At 45.0% G+C, this 23249-nt stretch overlaps 1 protein-coding gene across 1 annotated transcript in view; it reads left to right on the top strand.

Annotated features, from left to right (window-relative positions):
* The first annotated feature begins 7985 nt into the window (after positions 1 to 7985).
* The window catches only part of Fryl (FRY like transcription coactivator), a 235955-nt gene continuing 220691 nt past the window's right edge, over positions 7986 to 23249 (top strand). Inside the window, exon 1 of the mRNA XM_040747185.1 lies at positions 7986 to 8216. The gene's annotated coding sequence lies outside the window, so the exon portion shown is untranslated. The remainder of the gene's footprint in view (positions 8217 to 23249) is intronic.

Raw genomic sequence — 23249 nt, 5'->3', positions numbered from 1 at the left:
GCTCACAACCATCTACAATTCAATCTGGTGTATATGTAATAAATTAATAAATCTTTAAAAAATTTTCATATGAAAATTTTTTTACGAGACAGGGTTTCTCTGTATTGTTTTGGAGGCTGTCGGCCCAGCCCGGCCTTGAACTCACAGAGATCCTCCTGCCTCTGCCTCCCGAGTGCTGGGATTAAAGGCATGCGCCACCACCGCCCGGCTTTGAAAATTTAATTTTAGTATCGATACATTTTTTATTACAACAAAACCCTGCATCCCAGTTTACTGTATTGGTTTTGGCCTCATTTGTGCCCCAGCAGCGGAGTGTAGCTGCAACAGAGGCTGTACGGCCCACAAAGCTCAACGTGTTTACACTCTGATCTTACAGGGGAGACTGCCAATCCCTGTGCAGGACAAAAGTATTTGGGATCTCTGGGCAGCCTGTGTTCAAAAGTCTCTTGCAGGTGGCTTCACTCGGTTGTCAACTGCTTCTGTTGCTGAAACATGTGCTCTGTTGTCTTTGCTTAGTTGGTAGGATTAATAAAAGAGCTTTTCCTTTGTCCTTTGTTTTTCTTCTTCCCTATCAGCAGACAGCTCCCACCACCACCACATACACACACAAAGGAGGTCAGTGTTATGGTCATGTAACTACCCCCTCCCAGCATATTTCCTACTTCTTTGAACAATCCATGAAATCTATTAAAAATAAAAAAGCTGGTATGCGGTAGCAATAACGTTAAGTAAATGCCTATATTTTCCTAGCGAGTCTCCTTTGATTAATACATTGGAATCATATTGAATGTTGCTTCTGAATATTGCTTCCTGCCCTCTTTAAAGTATTCTATCTCAGGTGCAAAATCATGCCTAGCAGGATACTTGAAAAAACACCTTAAAGTCTTGCAAGATTTTAAGTTGGTTTCAAAGTGAGTACTAGTAACCAATGTAGTGACAAATGAAACATGTGTGGGACATATAACTTCAGGACTTGAAGGGGGAAGGACAGCAAGTTGATCAACCCGTCAGAAGACCTTGTTCCCACCAAAGGTGTGGTGGGTGGTCCCAGAATGTGAGCCGGTGGTACAGCATTTGCCTTGAGTACATGAGTTAGGATGCTCGGTCCTTAGTTCTGCCTGCCAAAAAGCAAAACAAATAAACAGCAACAAAACTAGTCACAGGAAAACAAACCATTTAGCCTTTCAAGTAATTTAATTAAAATAATCCAAAACTCACCTCCTGCATATGCTTTGGGATGCTGGACTGAAGGGTGCTTTCATGTCAAGGTAGACAGAAGGGACAGAACTGGGCAGGTGTCCTCTCTATGATGTTGCTTGCTTCTCCAAGTTAAATGATTCTGTCAGTATTCAGTCTCTGATATTTAGCTGGGAAGCTAATAAGGAACCTGTGGTTTATTTCTTCTTTCTATTAGCATTTTCACACAATGACTTTCTTTAGAACATCTCTCAGTGATGAAAAAAAGAGAAAGAAAAAAATCACAAAATATTAACAACTAGCAATAAAATACTTTGGCTAAACAGTTATTATTGGTAAAGGCATCTCACATTATAGATGTGGGTCTTTTTTTGGGGGGGGATGCTGATGTTTTGAGATAGGGTTTCTCTCTGTAGCCCTGGCTATCCTGGAACTCACTCTATAGTCCAGGCTGGCCTCGAACTCAGAGATCTGTCTGCTTCTCCCTCAATTGCTGAGATTAAAGGCATACACCACCATGCTGGGGCAATAGATGTGTTTTTTTTCTTTTCTGGCTGATTTTGTTTCAGGTAGGGTCTCTTGTAGCCCAGGCTGGTTCCAGAACTTACCAGGTAGTCAAGATAGCCTTGAACACCTCATCATCCTGCCTCCAGTGTACTGGGAGTCCATGTGTATGACTTTGGAAAGGGCATGAAAATGCATAATTTACATCTTAAGAAAATATATGGGGAGCCGGGAGGTATTGGCACATACCTGTAATCACAGCACTTGGGAGGCAGAGATAGGTGGATCTCTGTGAGTTCGAGGCCAGCCTGGTCTACAGAGTGAGTTCTAGGACAGGCTCCAAAGCTGTCCTGTCTCGGAAAAACAAAACAAAACAAAACAAAAAAAAAAACCAAAAAAACAAAAAAAAAAGAAAAGAAAAACCAAACAAAAGAAAAAGAAAATGTGGTGGTGGGCAGTTAGGAGAGATGGTACATCAGTTAAGAACATTGACTATTCTTCTAGAGGTTCAATTTCCAGCACTCACCTGGAAGTTCACAACTGTCTATAATTCCAGTTCCAGGGAATCTGATACCTTCACACCAATGCACATAAAATAAATTTAAATACATTGTAAGACAAAGAACATAAAATATAGGAGCTGAAGCAGGACAAAATACATGTTATTTTAGTAATTGGAGATGGTCTCATCTATATTAATCATGTACTCCATGGAATAAGAAACCAATCATTTAATCCAGGTTAGAATATAGTGTTTCCAGACTTTTCCGGAATGTTAGAAGTTTTGCTTGCATGGTGGTTAAGTCATTATAAGCTACCCTATCATGAAGAACTTATATCTAATTTCTTTGTGCTATTGCAAGATGGTTTGTATTTGTATCACCCAAACATTCCTCCACATGCTTCCGTGTGGTTTGTTTTATCATACATACACTGTCATACATACCCTGTCACATAGGATAAACAGGCATTGGCCAGTTAACCTAAGTTATTAAAAGTTTAAAATTTCAAGAGAAATACACATGCCATATGGGTAAGTCATTATTTATTTAAACTCTGTCTCTCTGTCTCTGTCTCTGTCTCTGTGTGTGTGTGTGTGTGTGTGTGTGTGTGTGTGTATACACACATGTGAAGATCAGAGGATGGCAGCTTTGGGGAGTTCTCTCCTTATACCTTGCTCAGGCAAAGGGCAAAGTCTTTCTTGCCTTGCTGAATCCTTTAGATTCCTGCAAGCTTCCAGGATATCTGCCTGTTTCCACCTGAGCAATACTGGGATTGGCCACTACATCATGGTTTTTGTTTTGTCTTGTTTTGTTTTTATGTGGCTTCTAGGGATTGAAGGTTGTCAGGTTTTTATGGCAGTGATTTCTACCCACTGAGCCATCTTGCTGCCTCTATAACATTGTTTAAAAGAGAACTAAAATATTTGTTTTCCTCTTTGACAAACAACAAAGAAATCCCCTAAGGACTGAGAAGTGTTTTATAAGAGCAGCAAGGCTTCCCCAGAGAAGAGACAGAACTCTATGAAGCAAGGATAGATGAAAAAGGAATTCAAGAGTTACCTGCAAAAACCTCAGAAGCAGGGTTAGAGAGATGGCTCAGCAGCTAGGAGCACTGGCTGCTTCTGGGTTCAGTTTGCAGCACCCACATGACAGTTTATAACCATCTGTAACTCCAGTTCCATTGATCCAAGCGGTGTCTTCTCTCTCTCTCTCTCCCTCACACACATACACACACACACCCCAAAACAAAAAATGTTTCAGAAGAAACTGAAAGTTCTTCACAATATTAAAGTATTCAATTCAAAACTTGTTGATTCTGAAGTAACAACTTTCTTAATTTTTGCTCTTAGGATGACTTTAATCCCAGCACTCAGGAGGCAGAGGCAGGCAGATCTCTAGTCTACAGAGTGAGTTTCAGGACAGACAGGGTGACACAGAGAAATCATAATTCAGAAATAAGAAAAAAAAGGTTCTTATGTGAAATAATGAGAAGAATGGAACAGACATTTTATATGTATTTATTGGTTATACTTTCAGTTTGCAAAACCAAGAGTTGGTGTTGGTGTGTTTTATGTCAGTTCCCTAATGTTTTTGTGTATTTTACAAGTATATCCAATAAAAGTATGTGGGAACTAGTGACCTAGAGTAGTTGATAAGGGAGACCTACAAACTGAGTGTGGTGGTATGTTTCTGCAGTATGAACTACCTAGCAAGGTGAGGCAGGAAGATCGCGTAAACTCAAGAGTTTGAGGATAGCCGTGCTAACAACACATTGCGACCCAATCTCTCTACAAAAGATAGATGTACAACAAACTATTATGAAATTGTAATGCTCTTTAAATGGTATTCAGGCTGAGAAGGTGTTTGACTTGTGGGCTGACTTTTCTTGTTCATCATTTCACTTTTCTGCACATTCACTGGAAGCCTTCAGTTAGGCCAGACATCGTGTTAAATGGTGTGGAAGTGAAGGCATGAGTGTGGCCTTGCTCTTCCAGAGAAAACAACGATAGTGCAAGAGACAGAAAGGAAAGGTCTAGCCTCTGTCTTCAGTGGGATGCCTGTCATCAGGATAGCACATTCTCGGCAAGACAGTGGCACAAAGAATAAATCAAGGAGGGGATGCAACCAGGGAGGGCCTCACGAGGAAAGAGAACACCACTACTGGGCCATCTGCGTGATGGATGGCTGGGAGAGTCCTCCAGGAAGGAATGGAGGGAAGGGGAGGCTCACAGAGGGCACCATATGGCTAAAGGCATTGAGGCTTGACTGTCAAGTGAGGAGTGATCAGGGAAGAAAAGAGAGGTGGACTGGAGTCAGGTTATGAGGGGACTTCTTTGTTTGTCAAGGTGCTTAGATAATATTCAGTGTGTGCCCGAAGAAATCCCTACAGTAAGCCGGGCGGTGGTGGCGCACGCCTTTAATCCCAGCACTCGGAAGGCAGAGGCAGGCGGATCTCTGAGTTCGAGACCAAGCCTGGTCTACCAAGCGAGTTCCAGGACAGGCTCCTAAACAATACAGAGAAACCCTGTCTCGAAAAACAAAAAACAAAACAAAACAAAAAAAAAGAAATCCCTACAGTATATAAGTAGGGTGGAGCTGGGGATTCTTCTACAAAGTTCAGTCCCGCCTTATTCTGTATGTAAAATAGACTGAACTGTATTTTAAACTGATGAGTGTTGTGTTTCAACAATGCTCTCAGTGAATGTTAGCTGTTTTACAGGGAAACACATTTAAATATGGAAGGTGGAGGACTTAAACCTTTTCTGAGAAATCTAGGGAATATTCCTAGAAGTTTTGCTCTTGTGTTGTTTTCAAAACATGTATTTTAATTTTAGATTTAAATATTTTTAAACTTATTTTTCAGCTAAGTTGTGTTTATAATATATTAGGACCCACCTAAGGGGATTGGCACATTTATGTCTCCTCACATATATAGCCGTTCTTTGTGTTGAGAACATAAAAAATTCTATTAGATATTCTGAAGTATTCAATTGATTTTTGTTTTGTTTTTGTCCTGACAACTGTAGCCACCCAGTTGTGTTACTGAACATTAAAAACTACTCTTCCTAGGCAGGTATGGGGGCACATGCCTATAATCCCAGCACTTGACCAGACTCCATGCCATGTGTGTGCACTGAACTGTGAATAAGCCTGGTGGACAAATGCGGAATGCTTATAGAATAAAAGAACTATGTGAAAGGTGGTAAACTTAGTACAGTTAGTTAAATAAAAGGAAGAGATCCAAGTGGTTATAGACTGTCCTCTGAGGTCATGAGCCCCATATACTGGTACAAACAGCAACACTAAGCTGGACCTCCTAAAGCAGGTACTCTAGACACAACTGAAAATGTCATCTAAATTGGAACAAAAGATGCAGGTGTGTATACACTTGACATAGAATTGTCTTATAGTTCAGTGGACTACTAGAAACTATCTTATAGTTTGTGGACTACTAGAAACTATCTTAGTATAGTTCAGTGGACTATTATAAGCCATCTTATAATAGTCCAGTGGAACACTAGAAACCATCTTAGTACATTCGGTGGACTATTAGATACCATCTTAGTATAGTTCAGTGAACTACTAGAAACCATCTTATTATAGTCAGTGGACTACTAGAAACCAGAATCAGTCTCAAAGCCTGGGGTTGATCAAGAGCTGGGAGCATAACTAAGGAGCAGAATGTATGCTTAACATGTGCAAGGCCCTGTATTCTATCCCAGCACTGAAAAACAAAACAAAAACCCAACACAAAACCCGAAGTTTATGAGTAATAAGTGAGGATCCTGAAAAGGAATATATATTTGCCTACACATACAGGGATGAGCACACATACATGTAGTTGACTACACACATGTACGTGTACACATGTGTACAGTGTTCTGTAACTTCAGGTTCCTTAGCTTCATTCAGATTTAGTTAGCATTGGATGGAAAATATTGGGGGGTGGGTGGGGGATTTAAATTGTTGCTGGCATGTATTATGTAATAAATCCACCATAGTTGTGTCTGTACTGAGCATGCACAGATTTTGTTTTGTCATCATTCATTAAGTGATTCAGTAGAATAATGATTATCATAGCATTGATATTGTATTAGGTATGAGAATCCCTCCAGAGATTATTTACAATATGTGAGAGGATGTCACATGCTATAACAGTTTGTGTTTTTATACAAGATTTGGGGTGTCCTTGCAGGCCCCCAAAACAGTTTCCTTGCAGATATGAAAAGGAGGAATGACTGTATTTAGAGCAATGGGGTGAACAGAGGGGTTAGTTAAAGGTATTTATTAGGCATTTGCATTTGTGAAGGCCTGATAAACCAGCGAATTTCCTGTCTCTTGTGACAAGAGTGAGGGCTGAAACTTTAGCTCACTGGTAGAGGACTTACCTTGCATGCATGAATCCCTGAATTCAATCTCCACGACTGTAAAAATGTACAAACTCAAAACCACCAGAAAACCCCAATCGTGTACCCTCTCTTATTGCTTCTTGCTATTAATGGCTCTCCCTTCTGAGCTCAGAAAAAAGCCTTTTCTGTCAACTGCCCTGATTTCCCTCTTTTTGAGCTGGAGTGACTGGCTTCTAGGGTGCCACTGAGCACAGCCACTTTCTTGGCACTACAGGATTACATTGGGGGGATCGCTGAAACCTTGCGGATGCCCTGATGCCCAGAGTATCTCAAAGACGGAGACAACGCCAAATCGTTTCTTTCCATTCCGGGCGGGGCCCGAAGCCATAACCCCACTCAGTTTTTCTGAAAAAAAAAAAAAATCCTTTGCTTCTTGAATCTGGGCTGGGGACCGAGGCTGTCGCAGGATCCCTCTCCTTTAATGAGCAGGGTCTGCCACAAGGCCATCTTTCCTTGACAGACTTCTCCCTCTTCCTTTGGGTAGGGGTGATTTTCCCTGAAAGGTGCCTCTGTTCTTCAAGGAGTAGCCTACTGGTATCTGCATTTGTAGAAAGAGGGACTTTGAGATATCACCAGAGAGGACAAGTCTTTGCAAAAATTAACGTAACTCCCGCGCAAACGCCGGTACGACACACAGGACGTGACCTAAACGGAACTTCTTTGGGGAAGGACTTGACGCTTTTCTGAATGCTGGACTGCAAGACAAATAAGGAAACCTCAAGGTTTTCAGACACCTTTATAAACTCTTCCGGCTTAAAGCCAGAGATTGAAGGGTGTGAGCAGAGTGGACAGGAAGTGCAAACTTGATTAATTCTCAGGAGCCAGTACTAGGATTTCAGACGTTCTCACTCTGTTCAGGAGACAGCAGGATTGGGCTCTCAGGATCCCACAGCTAATGCGATGTACTCCTTTTTTGCATCCTTCCTGTCCCCCTTTCCCGCTTTCCTCAGTATAGGCTGTTTGGACTCGACCCCTACCAACATTTAAAGGGAGAGGCGCTTAAGAGGAAGCCAAAGTAGGGAAGACTTTAGGGCTGTCTTTCTCTCAGCCGTCCAGGGAGAGTGATAATAGGTAAGGGGCGTGCAGACTTGCCCTTTCTTGCCCAATCAGGGACACAGGAAGATGTCTTTCTACCAATAAAAATAAAGTTCGCTTTCCGGAGGCGGGAGGGTGAGCCTTGACTGCCAGTTCTCCAGAGCAACGTTGGAGGCGAGGACAGAGAGTGATTAGAGGTAGGGCCAACCCGGGGAGGGGGGCGGGGCGAAGGTGGGGAAACTCTGAGCGGCGGGGGGGGCCGGCCAGTGGAGGGCGAGGACCACTGTTCCTGGTGTAGTGTCCCTCGCCAATCAGGAAGGCGAGGGGGTGGGCGGGGCAGGGAAGGGGTGGGCAGAGCTCGCAGCACCGCCGGGCGCCCGTCGGGCTCTGGGAGAGACAGAAATCCGGTTAAAATCAGAGTCGGAGGGAGGTTTAACCACGGATCGGTCCCGATCGGATTATTCCTTAAAGGGGACGCGCCATTGTCAAAGAGAACGAAGCCTGGGGCCCGAGGGCGGGGACCGGCGGCGCTGGAGGAGCGAGGCAGCTGCACGGGACTGGAGACCTGGTAGGTGCTGCCTGGGGAAAGGCGCTTCATTTCACTTTCTCTTCCAGCGCGGGGGCAGGCGCCGGGATGCCGGCCGACCATCGGCCGTGGGATCCTGGGGCCCTGGCCCTGCCTCTGGCCCGGCTGCCCTTCTTGCTGCGAGCCGCAAGGGAGGCGGACTGAGGTGGGCGGCTGCGGCGCCGGCTGGGGAGGCTCCTAACGGACGCGGGCGCGGCGCAGAGCCGGGGTCAACCGAAAGCCCGTCGGAGCTGCGGCGGACCCGTGGGGAGCACCGCGCGCCCCGCTCTGCTGCGCGCCTCCTTCCCGGCCCGTGCCCGGCTCTGCCCGCGTGCCCGGCTGCCCTGGACGCGCGCCGCCGTCTCCACGCGCGCTCCTTTCTTCCCGCGCGCCCGGTTGCCCTAAGCGCGCGTCCTGCGCTTCTCCGGGCTCCTGCCCGGTTCGCACGCCGTGGGTTCACCGAGGCCGGGAACCGCCCGGCGGGGAATCGGGAGGCGGGGAGGTGGCGGCAGACGCTGCTGCAGTGTCGCGCACCCTATCGGGCTGAGCGCGCCGGCAGGCGGCCTCGGGAGGAAAGGCGGCGGGCCCGCGCTGCACGCCGGGGTTGCCGGCCCGGCCGGGCATTGTCCGCGGCCCTTGGCCGCGTCCCTCCGCCCACTGCCCGCGGTGCTGGGAGGGGTGCGGACTTGGGCGCAGAGCCCGCTTCGCCCGAAGCGACGGCGCATCCCCGGACCCGCGCCTTCCGGAGCCACGGTCGGCCCGGCAGACTCCACAACCACCGCCCGCGGCCGGGCCTGCGCATCCCGGGCCCCCGTTCGCAAGCAGGCACCGGCGCAGGCTGCTCGCGGGGCCGAGCTCTGCTGTGCAACTTTTCTTTGCTTTTGATGGGAGTTGTTGCTTCCGGGCGGCAGGTTCTCCGGGCCAAGCCTGATTTCTTGCGTCTGGAGAGTCTGATTCCTAGGGCAACCTGGGGCCTGAATGCTGTCGGTCTTTCCTACCGTTCCAGCTTTGTTCCTCGCTGTCTACAATTGCTTTTCTTGTGGACTTTCGAGGATATGGAGCAACTAAATCCCAGGCTGTGGTTTTAAGAGTGGGGGAGCTGGCCGAGGGGCAAGCGCTCTAGACAGAGCTAAATTTGCCTTAACCTTTGAACTAGGGACTCTACGCCAGAAGCTCTTTTGGGAGGGGAGAGGGAAAATACAGCAAGACAGGTTGCCAGAGTGTGCAGGATTGGGGAAAAAAATGAACAACTTCTGATGGAAATAAAAAGTTGGTTCTGTAAACTGCTGTTCCGCCTAGCAGGTGCCTTCCATAAAGTTGATCTCTCCTACTGAATGCAGGCATTGTAACGACGAGCAGGCAGGCAGGCACTCTTTCTATTGGTAAATCAAGTAAGAGGTCTTTGCACTGTGAACATTATCCCGGTGTTGAACTTGTCAATACTTGCAGCAAAAATCATAGCTAGAAACAACACATCCCTTGTTAGAGTCCTTATTTAGAAAAGAATGTTTTCATAAGCCTTCATTTTGACAGTTTCTTGAGCAATGCTTTGTAGAGTACTTGGAGGCAGCAAGTTGCAACCTTATAAAGGAAGTAGCATCCGGCGTGTTATTCTTTGGTCTTATTTTTGTTACTTATTATTAGAAGTGGCGTCCCGTCCTGGTTTCCTTAAACCGTGTTACAGTATTTTGCATGGCAGTTTGCAAGAGTGAATTTGGTTGAGACACCTGGCCTATTTTTTATTCTTCTTCAAGGAAATGCAGATTTTAAGATTTGTTTACCATTAAGCTACTGTCTAACAACTTTTTAATGAATGTTGAAAGTTCCCGATGTCAACACTAACAACACCAGAAAGTATATTTGGGAAACTCCAACTTCACACACTGATGCTTGAGGGAGATTTTTTTGCTCTATTACAGAGGTTAGGAAATGAAGTCACAAATAACTGACCCTTCATTTTGATAATATCCATCATCGGTCCACCTTATTATAAATCTGTGCTAATTATATCAGGTATCTGGGCATAATATTTCTTGCTCATCAAAAGAAGGTGTTTAAAACAAATTTAAAATTTCTCATTTATATTTATTTGGTGGCATATTTAGAAAATAGACCTTTTTTTTAAGACAAAAAATGTTGAGGAAGAATTATCTTAGAAATGCCTATGCTTTATTCTGGACAGTATGTATGTTTTCTGGGTTCTGCATACATATTTCTAAGATAATTTTGAGTCTTAGACTGTGCTTAAGCAATTCTTTGGAGAGCTGGGATTGTCCACTACCTTCACTGTTTCTGTGCAGATCCGGTGTGTAACTGCATACCCAGGAGATGTGCTGTTTTAGGTCTTTTGGACAGAAAAAAAAGATACTGTCTTACAAAGGCTATGGAAGATACTTTTGCCTCTGACACAAGCAAAGCAAATGTGGGCTCCCACTGAGCATCTTCAGACCTGCTGAGGTAGTTAATGTCAGTAATAATTCCTGCACGAGGGATTGAACCCAGGCCTTTAATGTTAGGCAAACACTGGAGAGCCAAAGCGATACCTTTCCCTATCCCATGGTGGGGGTGGGGTGGGGGGAGATTGTTTTTGAACAAGATTATACTAGTGAACAAAAAGTGGTTTGTTGTTGGACAAAACTATCTTAGTCTATTCCCTGTTGGTGCCTAAAATTGTGATTTAATTTTACAATACCTGTTGGACAGGTACCTTCTTCAGTGTCAGTCACGTATGGCTTGATCTGCCATCAGAGTCTGCCGAGTACCTACATGTTTAAGGATGGGGAGATAAAGTAGAAATAGCTGACAGCCTTGTTCAGACATGTAGTGGAGAGTATCAGAAGTACTCTCCACGGGAGACAGACAGGGGTGTGTCAGAGCAGTACCACGTCCAGAGTAACAGAAATCATGGGTAAAGAAACAAGCCCAGGTGATTCTGGAGAGTTCCTGTGGCATTAGCATGCTTCAATGTGTGTATTAAAGTATTTTATGTAGAACATTTTTGGGTGCGGACTGGGTATGTATGTGTGTTTTAGCTATGAATATCTGAAGTATTTTGGGGGCATCAGAGCTTGAGCTGTGAATTTAGCTGCCACCCCACAGGGTGGGTAGGTGCTGTCCACCCCAGGCCCATCATATCTTCAAGTCTACCCCGTCCCCTTCATCAGAAGTGATTTCCCTTTCTTTCTGGGCCTGTGAAGTGTTCTCACAGAGCAAGCCTTATTCTCGTCTGTTAGTTCAGTATGGGTGCCTGTATATTTCCATCATTAGATTGTGGAGGTCGGCAGCAGTTGGAAACCCAACACGCTTACAGCTGCCCAAAGTACCCAGGCAGTTTTATTAGCCCACTGATATTCTTTTTTGTTTCTGTTTTTCGAGACAGGATTTCTCTGTGGCTTTGGAGGCTGTCCTGGAACTCACTTTGTAGACCAGGCTGGCCTCGAACTCACAGAGATCCGCCTGCCTCTGCCTCCCGAGTGCTGGGATTAAAGGTGTGCGCCACCGACGCCCGGTTTAGCCCACTGATATTCTATAAACCAGGAACTATAAAGAATGCTTGCTTATATTTGGAGGGAAGTATTGATGTGAGTTTAAAGGAAACAGTTTTCCTTATCACTAAAGTTCCACATGCTCATTGATAAGAAAAATGTTTAGAGAATGTCCGGGAACATTGCTCACTCACTACACTGCAACCCTTGTTATTGGGCTGTTGTCTGTTTTTCTGATTTTTGTTGTAACCTCAAGGCTGTCTTAAATGATTTTCCTTGAAAATTATAGCAAGTTGGGAGTGAAGGAGAATAATAATATTTATGTAATCCTTATGAATTCTCTAGGCTCTATAATTCGGCTTTTTTATTTTGCTTTGGATAGAAGGTTGCCATTGGTATGTCTGTATTCAGGATATGGACACGGAATTAAAATAACAGCCTGACCAACTGCAGTGTGCTGGAATATTTTTCCTGCCTTTATCCTGTAATTTTTTTTCAATATAAAAGAACTTGTTTATTTATTTATTTATTGGAGTACATGCTAAGCATAATTTCTTGATGCGTGTACTCTCTAGAGAGAACTTGAGAAAATTGCTTTGTGGCTCACAATTCACTCTTGAAGTATCCCAGAGAGAAAATGCAGATTTGTTCCTAATCACATGTGGAAGGGATTTTGCTCTTAACTTCAGGCTGCTTGTTACAGACAGGGAGCCATGGTGTAGGCTGATGAAGTAGGTGAGTCTATTGTTCTACGAGCTTCTTTAAGTGACTCCAGAGAAGTTTTCACTAAGATTCCAAAATAGAAAACCCAGCTGCTAGCAGAGAGGGAGCCTCATCATGGAAAGTCTCCATTCATTAGTAAATTTGAGGAATTATGCCTGCTGTGGAGGCCTGGGGCTGCCATTGAGGATTAGGTTAAGTCTGCTAGTCACCTATTTGGTTATGACTCTGAATGGCCACTGTCAGGGTGTCCTGGCAGCCCCATCTGGCCTTCCTGGCAGGTGGGCTCAGCTCTGTGGTGCTTGTTGAATTAAACTGAGAGCCTTGGACTTGTTTGGTGAGATTTCAAACAATGCTGTTTCCTGTGGGTAGGATTTTTCTTAAATTCTCCATAGACGTGTCTTTCCATTCATTCAGAGAATACCATTCATTGTGTGACTGTATCTAAACAAGCCCTAAACAATATGGGGTAGCAGCACAGTTCTTTTTAAGTTGAGACACTAACATGAATCAGTGCTTTTGTCACTATTTTTGAACTTTTTTTCCTGTGAAGATAATTTTGAAAAATACTTGTGCTAGAAATTCATTATGAAGTAGTGGTGGGACACAGCCAGCACTCCGGAGGCAGAGGCAGGCAGATCTCTGAGTCTGAGGCCAGCCTGGTCTGCAAAGTGAGTTCCAGGACACACAGAGTTGTAACACTGAGAAACACTGTCTCAAAAACAAAACAGTTCATTGTGAAGTGTTTGACTTTACACAGGGGCTTTCCTTACCAGCTCCCCTTAACCTTTGTGGCCATATGGAAAAGATTCGAATTGTTCAGAAACAAGGGAACCATGAAAGTCTGAAATCTGGGGTCAACCTGTCCTGGGGACCGTCTGACTGAGGGTAGGTCCTCTAGAACTTGACTATAAGGTAGCAATTTTGATTAGTCAAAATGTGTGAGGTGCTTAAGAGCATTTGCTGCTCTTGAAGAGGAACCAGGTTTGGTTCCCAGCACCCTCATGGTGGCTCACGCCATCTGTAACTCCAGTTCCAGGGGATCTGACGCCCTCTTCTGGCCTCAGTAGGCACTGCATGCAAGTGGTGCCGACATTCATGCAAGCAAAACACTCAAACACAGAAAATAAAGCTAAATCTAGAAAAGAAAAAACTGTGTGGAGTTACAGAAAATTTCAAAACATTTTCTGCAGTTAGTGTTTATTTACTATGTGCATATATGGGAGTCAGAGGACATGTAGGAGCATGTTCTATTCCTCTGCCACATGGGTCTGCAGTATTGTCAGGCGTGGTGGCAAACACCTTTGCTTACTGACTATGTCTCTGACTCAGGAGTTACAAAATTTAAGCAACAGCTTTATTGAAATTTAATTCCCATGCCACATTCACCCATTTAAAATTTGTGTATCCCCCAGATTTGTACAACATTACCACAGTAAGTTGACAACTTTCTGGAGTCCCATCATGATTCTGGCCCCCCAGTCCTAGGCGACCCTGATCTCTATATTGTGCCTTTATATGTTTGGCTGTTCTGTACATTTTTTCTTCATGAAAAGTAACATTTTAATAACTCTGTATTCTGCTCTTTTCCCATGTGTTTAAACTGTAGAAGTAGATCATGTGACTACTTATGGTGGAGTGTGTGTGTATGTGTGTGTGTGTGTGTGTGTGTGTGTGTGTGTGTGTGTGTGTCCAGGTAAAGATGTGTTCTAAAATTGAAACTAAATGCTTCTCTTGCCTGAGCACAGAGAATAATGGGGAAAGACGTTTTGCTTAGGAAAATCATTGGACTCACGTTGGCAATCCTTCTTTCTACCAAGCAAACGGTATAAGCCTCACATTCTCCAGGCTGGCCTTACAGGGCAGTCAGTTCTTCCGGGAGGTCTAATCCTGCTGCATGTGTGGCATATGTGGTTCAGAACTCAGTTTCAAAGCTAGACCTTGATGAATTTGCCTTGCCGTCCATGTTGGGATGATCTGGGCAGCCCTTAGTACCATTTGGGTGACGGATCACTATGGTCCACAGATGATGACACTTTTTTCTTTTTGAAAAAAATATGTATTTTTTTTCTCTCGAGACAGGGTTTCTCAGTGTAACAGCCCTTACTGTCCTGGAACTTGTTCTGTAGATCAGGCTGGCCTGGAACTCACAGAGATCTACCTGCCTCTTCCTCCTGAGTACTGGGATTAAAGGCGTGCCCCACCAGCTGAAAATAATTTTTAAAAATATAATATATTCTGATCCCAGTTTCCTGTCCTTTATGTCCTCCTAGATCCTTCCCACCCATTGAACTCTGTGGTCTTTGTCTCTTCGTGTTAGAAAATATCTAGGCAACAACAAGAACAAAAAGTCGTGGGAAACACACCAACCATAAAGACACAAAATTGGAAACCATAATGTACACCCAAAAGACCAGGAAGGTTAAAAATGCCTAAACAGAACAATATGAGACAAAGGTTCTTCAGAAACACCGATGGTTCCACTTTGTGTTGGCCACCTGGGCATGGGGCCTGCCCGTCACTGGGTTCACAGATGTTACTAGTCGCCTCTTCTGACATAGCCTCTGTTGTGTGTGTACTGGCTGTGAAGGCAGAAGATGCACGTGTTATTTTTTGAGAGTACCCGTCTTTCCCCACTGACTGCAGTTTCTTAGCTTTCTCTTCATCTTTTGCCCAGCGGGGAGCGGCGCTGGGGATCAAACCCAGGGTAGGCAAGCATCTTCCGCCTGAGCTGCTCCCCAGTCCATTGCTCTGTCTTTGGAGGTTACTTAGAGTAATGACCCTTTTTGAAGGAACCCAGCACCTTCCAGATATGGACAGAGGATTCTCACCAGCTGCCTCCATTTAGATGCCAGCCATTGCCACACAGATGTCTACCTCAGGACACCCTAACTGAAGAGGTGTACAGTGGTGTTGGTTTGTTTGTTTGAGAGCTGTCTAAAAGTTGATGAAAGGGTGAGTAACAGTATGTAGTTCACTTCAACAGAGCCTCATGTTGTGTTTTTGTTTTACACTTAGTGGTGTGTGTGTGTGTGTGTGTGTGTGTGTGTGTGTGTGTGTGTGTTGTCACGTATGTGGAAGTCAGAGGACAACCTGTGGGAGTTGGTTCTGTCCTTCTACCATGTAGGTCCTGGGGATTGAAGCCAGGTTGTCAGGCCTGGTGGCAAGCGCCTTCACCTGCTGAGCTGTCTTTGCTGTCTTCAGTACCATATCTTAGATTGTAAAACACAAATTTGTCCTTTTTGTTGCTTAAATGGCTTTTACTGTAACATTTCAACTTCTCAGAAGTTGTTCTATTGTTTTGTTCTTTTGTTATGTTATCTTATTTCTTGGTGATCTGCATGCATGAATTTAGTTCAGTATGACAGGATGCTAGGAACATGGGTATAGTTTGTAATGTTCCATCTTATTTTATTTTTAAAGATCTTATTTACTTTTATTCTAGTGTATGGGCACTTTGCCTGCCTGCATGTCTGTGCATTTGGTGCATACAGTGTCTGCTGAAGCCAGGAGGAGGGTGTCAGATTCTCTGGAACTGGAGGCGCAGACTACCTGTAGCTGCTGTCTGGGCTCTGTGAATTGAATCTGGATCCTCTGCAAGAGCAAGTGCGCAAACCCCAATAAAAAATGGAGGGGATTGTGAGCCAAGAAATTCCCATGACACTCTGTCATCGTTGAAGGCTGAAAAGTGGGTTCTCAGAGCTTCTAGGAACACATCTCCCTGGGCATCCTGAGTTTAATCAATGGGACTCTGACCACAGAGTCGTGAGATTTGTTTCTGTTGTTTAAAGATACCAACTAGTTCCAAGGTGATTTCTTAGCGTAGCCATTGAAAACTGATTTGGCTCTGTGTGCACACTTGGGACTCAGCCTGAAATTATTTTCTTCCTACAAACTGCTCCAAACAATTAAATTTTCCTTTGCAGAGGGGTTGGGGTGCCCTCTGTCTTTGCTCTCTTGGGCGCTAGCATCCCATTCCCTGCAGCTCTGTACCCCGTCTATTTCGTGCTGTATTGGTTCTCACAGAGCTGTCTTATTTGGAGAAACCTTTGCCTGTCCTGCTTTCAATGACCACACCTGCATCCCCCTGATGTAGTGGACAGCCTGGTGTGTCTGCAGTGACCACACCTGCATCCCTCTGATTAGTGGACAGCCTGGTGTATCTGCAGTGACCACACCTGCATCCCTGTGATTAGTGGACAGCCTGGTGAGTCTGCAGTGACCACACCTGCATCCCTGTGATGTAGTGGACAGCCTGGTGTGTCTGCAGTGACCACACCTGCATCCCTCTGATTAGTGGGCAGCCTGGTGTGTCTGCAGTGACCACACCTGCATCCCCCTGATGCAGTGGACAGCCTGGTGTGTCTGCAGTGACCACACCTGCATCCCTGTGATATAGTGGACAGCCTGGTGAGTCTGCAGTGACCACATCTGCATCCCTGTGATGTAGTGGACAGCCTGGCATGTCTGCAGTGATCACACCTGCATCCCCCTGATGCAGTGGGCAGCCTGGTGTGTCTGCAGTGACCACACCTGCATCCCTCTGATTAGTGGACAGCCTGGTGAGTCTGCAGTGACCACACCTGCATCCCCCTGATGTAGTGGACAGCCTGGTGTGTCTGCAGTGACCACACCTGCATCCCCCTGATGTAGTGGACAGCCTGGTGTGTCTGCAGTGACCACACCTGCATCCCTCTGATTAGTGGGCAGCCTGGTGTGTCTGCAGTGACCACACCTGCATCCCCCTGATGCAGTGGACAGCCTGGTGTGTCTGCAGTGACCACACCTGCATCCCCCTGATGCAGTGGACAGCCTGGTGTGTCTGCAGTGACCACACCTGCATCCCTCTGATTAGTGGACAGCCTGGTGAGTCTGCAGTGACCACACCTGCATCCCCCTGATGTAGTGGACAGCCTGGTGTGTCTGCAGTGACCACACCTGCATCCCTGTGATGTAGTGGACAGCCTGGTGTGTTTGCAGTGACCACACCTGCATCCCTCTGATTAGTGGACAGCCTGGTGTGTCTGCAGTGACCACACCTGCATCCCTCTGATTAGTGGACAGCCTGGTGTGTCTGCAGGCATTGACAGCTGCATTGCTTCCTAACTCAAGTGCTTCTGGTCCAGGTTGATTTTGTGTGGTACTCAGGGCTGAAGGAAGCATCAGTACTTGCGATGAAGTTAGAAGAAATGGGGAGATTTGTTCCCCGAAGGATCCTGCTGTAAACAATAAGTAATTAAGGCAATGAAGGGTAGGAAATGCCACATGACTGACCGAGCTAGCTGTGGAGACAGTAGCAGGTTTCATGCAAAGGCCATCTCAGACTAGAACAATGCCTGAATGTCTTGTGAAAGGGATGGCTGGGTGAGGCTCTTACAATAAAGGAACTGGGTAAACAGCTTCAGAGACATGATACACATTATGAGAAACACAGATGGTTGCCACTTTTGTTGCCTTACATTTTGTAAACACATGGGAGAAAGTTTTGTGAGCTGTCATGTGTGGATGCTGGAACTCGAACAAGAGCAGCCAGTGCTCTTAACTGTGGATTCAGTCTCCCAGACTCATGCTGTGATCTGTGTGTGGAGGCCAGGGCAACTTGTGATTCTGGGGATTGATGTGAACTAACTCAGCCCATTAGTCTTGGTGGCAAGGGCCTGTCACCTCTGAGACATGCCAGTACTCCACTTACTGAACTTCATAAGACTGAGGAAAGATTTGTGAATTAAACAAAATTACAACCTTACAACCTGAGGCTGTAGTCAGCTAAGGACATCAAGATCTGACAACCTCAAGTAGGCTAGAGATGACTAGGGGTTACCTGGAGAAGTACATACTGCTTTTTAATTACATTTGTTACCAGAAACTCTCAGTGTGGTTTGAAACTCAGTATAATCTAATCTGATTCATTAGGTGCTAAGAACATTGATCACACACTGTGTGTGTGTGTGTGTGTGTGTGTGTGTGTGTGTCACCTGCCTTGGTGTGCTTATCTGTGTGTACAGTGTAGAGGTCAGAGGTCAGTTTTGGGTATCTTCCTCTGTTGCTCCCCCACTTAATTTTTCAGACAGGCTCTTTCACTGAACTCAGAGCTCCTCATTTCCGTCACATGGGCTGGCCAGCAAGCCTCTGCCCTTGGCATGTCACTGACCCACCACTGCTAGAATTACAAGGGAGCTGGAAATCTGAATTCATAACCTCGCGCTCATACCACTGAGCCGTTACCCTTGCTTCACATTAAAAATACATATCTTAAAAAGTATTTTTTGACGTGGACTCCTGTGGCTTGGCTGGTCTTGACCTCACTATGTAGTCAAGGATGACCTCCTGCCTCTGTTGCCCACATGCCGGGGGTGCAGGTATTCAGTGTTGTACCGAGTTTGAGACCATTAAACAAAATTATTTCCTTATCGTTCACACTTGTGTATGGTGTGTATGTGCGCGAGCATGGGGGGGCGGGAGTGTGTGTGTGAGGGAACCATGGTGTCCTTGTGGAGCTCTGTTCTCCTCTTCCACCTGTGTGATCCTGGCTCAGGTGGACAGGCCTCCACTCAGGTGACTGCACACTGAGCCGGCTCACCAGCCCTTAACTACACTTTTAAGTGAAAGTAGTCCATGAGCTGTGTAAGTCAGGTATGTCACATTAACTTGCTTCTTTCTGGAGAGAGTACTTAAGTGGAGACAGGAGAATGCAGAAGATACAGCGTAGCTGGACTTCAGCCAGAGACTCAGTGCTGATTCTATGCTGTTGGTCTCTGCTGGTGGTGCAATTATTGGCTAGGCCACTGATCATACAATTAGGGAGAAAATGTGATTAGTTGAGTCGTACCTCTAAAAGTTCATGAGTAATAAGCAGGTGACAAGTGGATAGAAATTTCTAGTGTCATGCTGAAATTATGTGTATTTTGTGTGTGTGTGTGTCTCTTACACTCAAATGACTACTGTGCCTATCGGATGTTTGAGTGAAATGAATTTTGTGGGGTTAACTTACTGAAAATAGCAGCTGTGGCTGAAATGTTAAAGGCTGCATTGCTGTTTTGATGGGACATATACATGGGTTCAACGACCAGCTGCACAATTACAGGGATGGGGGAAGACGTGGCTGAGTATCAACAGTGCTGGCATTTTAATTACTGTAAAAAGCTCGATGTGGACATAGAAGGCAAGCCACTACCAGAGGGTTCACAGAATGGTAATCCAGACTAAGGGCGAGGAGGAGCCGGGCTAGTGATACATTGTTCTTATCTTGTACACAGTGCTGTACATGATGGGTATACTGCATAGAGGCAACATATCCAAATGGGCCAGGAAACGGATGAGGAGACAGAAGTTAAACCCCCATCCATTGCTGTGGAAATGTGGGATGGTACAGTTAGCCACTGTAAGGAACCCGATCAGAGTTTCCTCAAATGGCTCACCATGAACTTCTCATATGCTTCAGATACCCCATTCCTAGGTATATACTTCAAGGAAGTGATAGCAGTTATTCAACCAATACTGTGGATAGTGTGGTGGTGGAATTAGTGTTGCAGGAGAGGACACCCAACATGTAGTCAGCAAGGTCATAACTTTGGCTGTTAGCAAAAGATAAGTGGAGATAGAGTGACTCTCAGGCACTACAGGTGTGTATTGGGCACAGCTTTAATGGGAAACATTATGGGATGGCCTCTAACAACTGGGTATTTGTTGAGCAGCAAGTATGTCGGTTTTTAGAAGAGGTGTGTGCACTCTCTTTGGAGATAGCTTGGCTGTCCATTTAGAGATATGCTCTTTAAAAAATATTTATTTTTATGTGCATTGGTGTTTTACCTGCATGTATGTCTGTGTGAGGGTGCCAGATCTTGGAGTTACAGGCAGTTGTGAGCTCCATGTTGTTGCTGGGAATTGAACCCGGGTCCTCTGGAAGAATAGCCAGTGCTCTTAACTGCTGAGCCATCTCTCCAGCCCTAGAGATGTAGATTTTACCTCAGTGCAATTAGTGTATCACTAAATAGAGATCAGTTCAGTGGCATTAACATTTATGGACCAAGTTTTTTGTCGTTTATTTTTTATTTATTTATTTATTTTATTTTTTGGTTTTTCGAGACAGGGTTTCTCTGTGGCTTTGGAGGCTGTCCTGGAACTCGCTTGGTAGTCCAGGCTGGTCTCGAACTCACAGAGATCTGCCTGCCTCTGCATCCCGAGTGCTGGGATTAAAGGCGTGCGCCACCAACGCCCGGCCTGTCGTTTATTTTTAAACATATATATATAATATATATATATAATCTTTCCCACAAATGGTGCTGAGACACCTGGATTTCCCCATCATAAGAATGGACTTGAATCCCTGCTTCATACTAAGTAAAAGTGAATCAGTGACCTCAGTGTGAGATATTGATATTCTTAGGAAGAAAACCAGTCAAACTGTAAGTTGTGATGACCTTGTGCAGACAAAGCTATTTTGACTAAGACCCATACCACAAGCAGCAAAACACTAAGTCGGTAAATTGGTTTCCATCAAAGTGAAGGATGGGTGTGTAGCAAAGGGTACCATCAAAATGAAAAGATGACTCACTGTATAGGAAACGGTGTTTGTGAGCCGTCGCTCATGAGAGACTCGGGTGGAGAAAAAGGCCTGCACAGGTTCAAGCCAGGCAGGGTCTTAGCGGGTGTGGACACAGACTTGCACCTCTAACTGAGAAGCTATGCACAATTGGTATCTGCTTGCAAAGGAAAAATTAGTCTCCCCCAGGTAGTCCTACTGGTATAGTCCCAGAGGGAAGGCCCCATGCTCAGAAGCAGATAGCCACAACAAAATGAACTCAATGTTACTTTCATAGACTTTTGGACACACATTGCTCTGTTTGGGCTTTGCTTTTGGTCTTTTGTTTGTACATTTTGGTTTCTGATTTTTTTGTCTTTGTGGTTATATGTGTTTTAATTTTAATTTGTATTTTTTAAAGTCAGAGAAGGAAAGGGGTTGGAGTTCGGTGGGTAAGGAGGAGCTGGGGGAGGGAAAAGGCATGATCAGAATATATTGTATGAATTTTTTGTTTTCAATAAAGAAGACAGAAAGAAAAGAGACCACTTAGGAAATGAAAGGTAAATAACTCCACTTAAAATGATTAATAATAAATCCCACAGCAGAAGAATTCTTAGTAAAAACCATGAAATGATGAGTTGGCTGGTTTATTAGACATTTCTGGTCTCATGGTGGGATTGAGAATTGAAATTCTTCTCCCTCCTCAACTTCCCTCAGCAAGGCTGCCGTCATTCTGCAATTTTGTACTTTTAATGAAGTCTTTGGGGCTTTACTTCCCTGTCAAGCTTGGCTTTCTCTCTCTCTCTCTCTCTCTCTCTCTCTCTCTCTCTCTCTCTCTCTCTCTCTCTCTCTCTCTTGTTCTTTTTTTTTAAATAACCATATAAGTACTTATTTCAGACTAGTGAGTTTCAGTTACATTTCCTTTGTACTCCTTCAATGTTAGGACCCCTTGCCAGTAACCACAGATGTGTCTAGCCTCAGAGTCCAGTAGCCTCTCTCTGTCTTTTTCCAGTTTTCGTGTGTGTGTGTGTGTGTGTGTGTGTGTGTGTGTGCACGTGCACATGTGTGTGTTTGCATGTATGTATGTGTGGGCACACGTCTGTGAGTGCAGGTGCACATACATATGAACACCTGAGGCTGATGGAGCAAATAATCCTTGATTACTCTTCCAGCTTATTCATTGAGACAGGGTCTTCAATCAAACCCAGAGCTGGCCGATATGGCTAAATAGCTTGCTCTGCAAATCCCTTGCCTCCTCTTTCTGAGCTGGAGTTACTGCCGTCATTCGTTTATTTTGGTTCTGGGGATTGGAACCCCATTCCTCACTATTGCCCCTTACCCCTGAACTGTCACCCTGGCCAATAAAAGGGATTCTGTTCTCTGTAGCCATCAGGTAACTCAGAGTCATGTCAAAGTGTATTTTTTTCACCGTGTTCCATTTTTCCCTACCTGTTGATTTTGGCTGGGGGCTGCTTTCATTGGATTGTTGACTTGTAGATCACTTATGATTTCCTGGTTTCTGTCTTACTGCCAGTGGCTCCAGCATCCTTCCCTTGGTTATGTGTGGGAAGGCAGGTCATGTGGAGAGGGTGGGTGATGTGGTTTTGGATCTTTTCTCGCTCTTACCTCCTTCTGTCCCCCTGTCTCTGTTTACCCGGTGCTTGGCTTTTTATGTGGGTGCTGGGGATCTGAACTCTGGTCCTCATGCTTGTACAGCAAGTACTTTACCCACTGAGTCATCTCCCCGGCCCATCTTCTTCCTTTAAAACACATTTTCCCATAGATATGGTAGTATATCCTGTAGTTCCAGGACTCCAGAGGCAGGACAGTTGCTGTACATGTAGCCCAGGCTACATGGCCAGAGCCCATTTCAAAAGATAAGAAAAAGAAAGAGAGAGAGAGAGGGAGGGACGGAGGGAGGGAGAGAGGGAGGGAGGAAGGAACGAATCACCTCCCCCCAACAACAATAACAGCAAAATCATGTTTTTGAAACAGTTTAAGTTTAAAGATGGGTTGTGAGGTGGGCAATGTAAATTGCTGACTGGATATTACTTAGATCCATTCTTATTGTTACTTCGATCCATTCATCAAGAATATTTTGTTATGTGAACTTTTTGCTTTCTTTACCTTTGTCTGAGCATCTAGACACATCTAGAGTTTTTTTTTTTTTTTTTTTTTTTTCTGAGACAGGGTTTCTCTGTATTGTTTTGGAGGCTGTCCTGAAGCTCGCTCTGTAGACCAGACTGGCCTTGAACTCACAGAGATCCGCCTTCCTCTCCCAAGTGCTGGGATTAAAGGTGTGTGCCACCA

The sequence above is a fragment of the Mesocricetus auratus genome, unplaced genomic scaffold (genome assembly GCF_017639785.1).
Source record: "Mesocricetus auratus isolate SY011 unplaced genomic scaffold, BCM_Maur_2.0 Super-Scaffold_100006, whole genome shotgun sequence".
Classification (NCBI taxonomy): Eukaryota; Metazoa; Chordata; class Mammalia; order Rodentia; family Cricetidae; genus Mesocricetus; species Mesocricetus auratus.
This window is presented reverse-complemented; position numbering and strand designations above follow the sequence as displayed.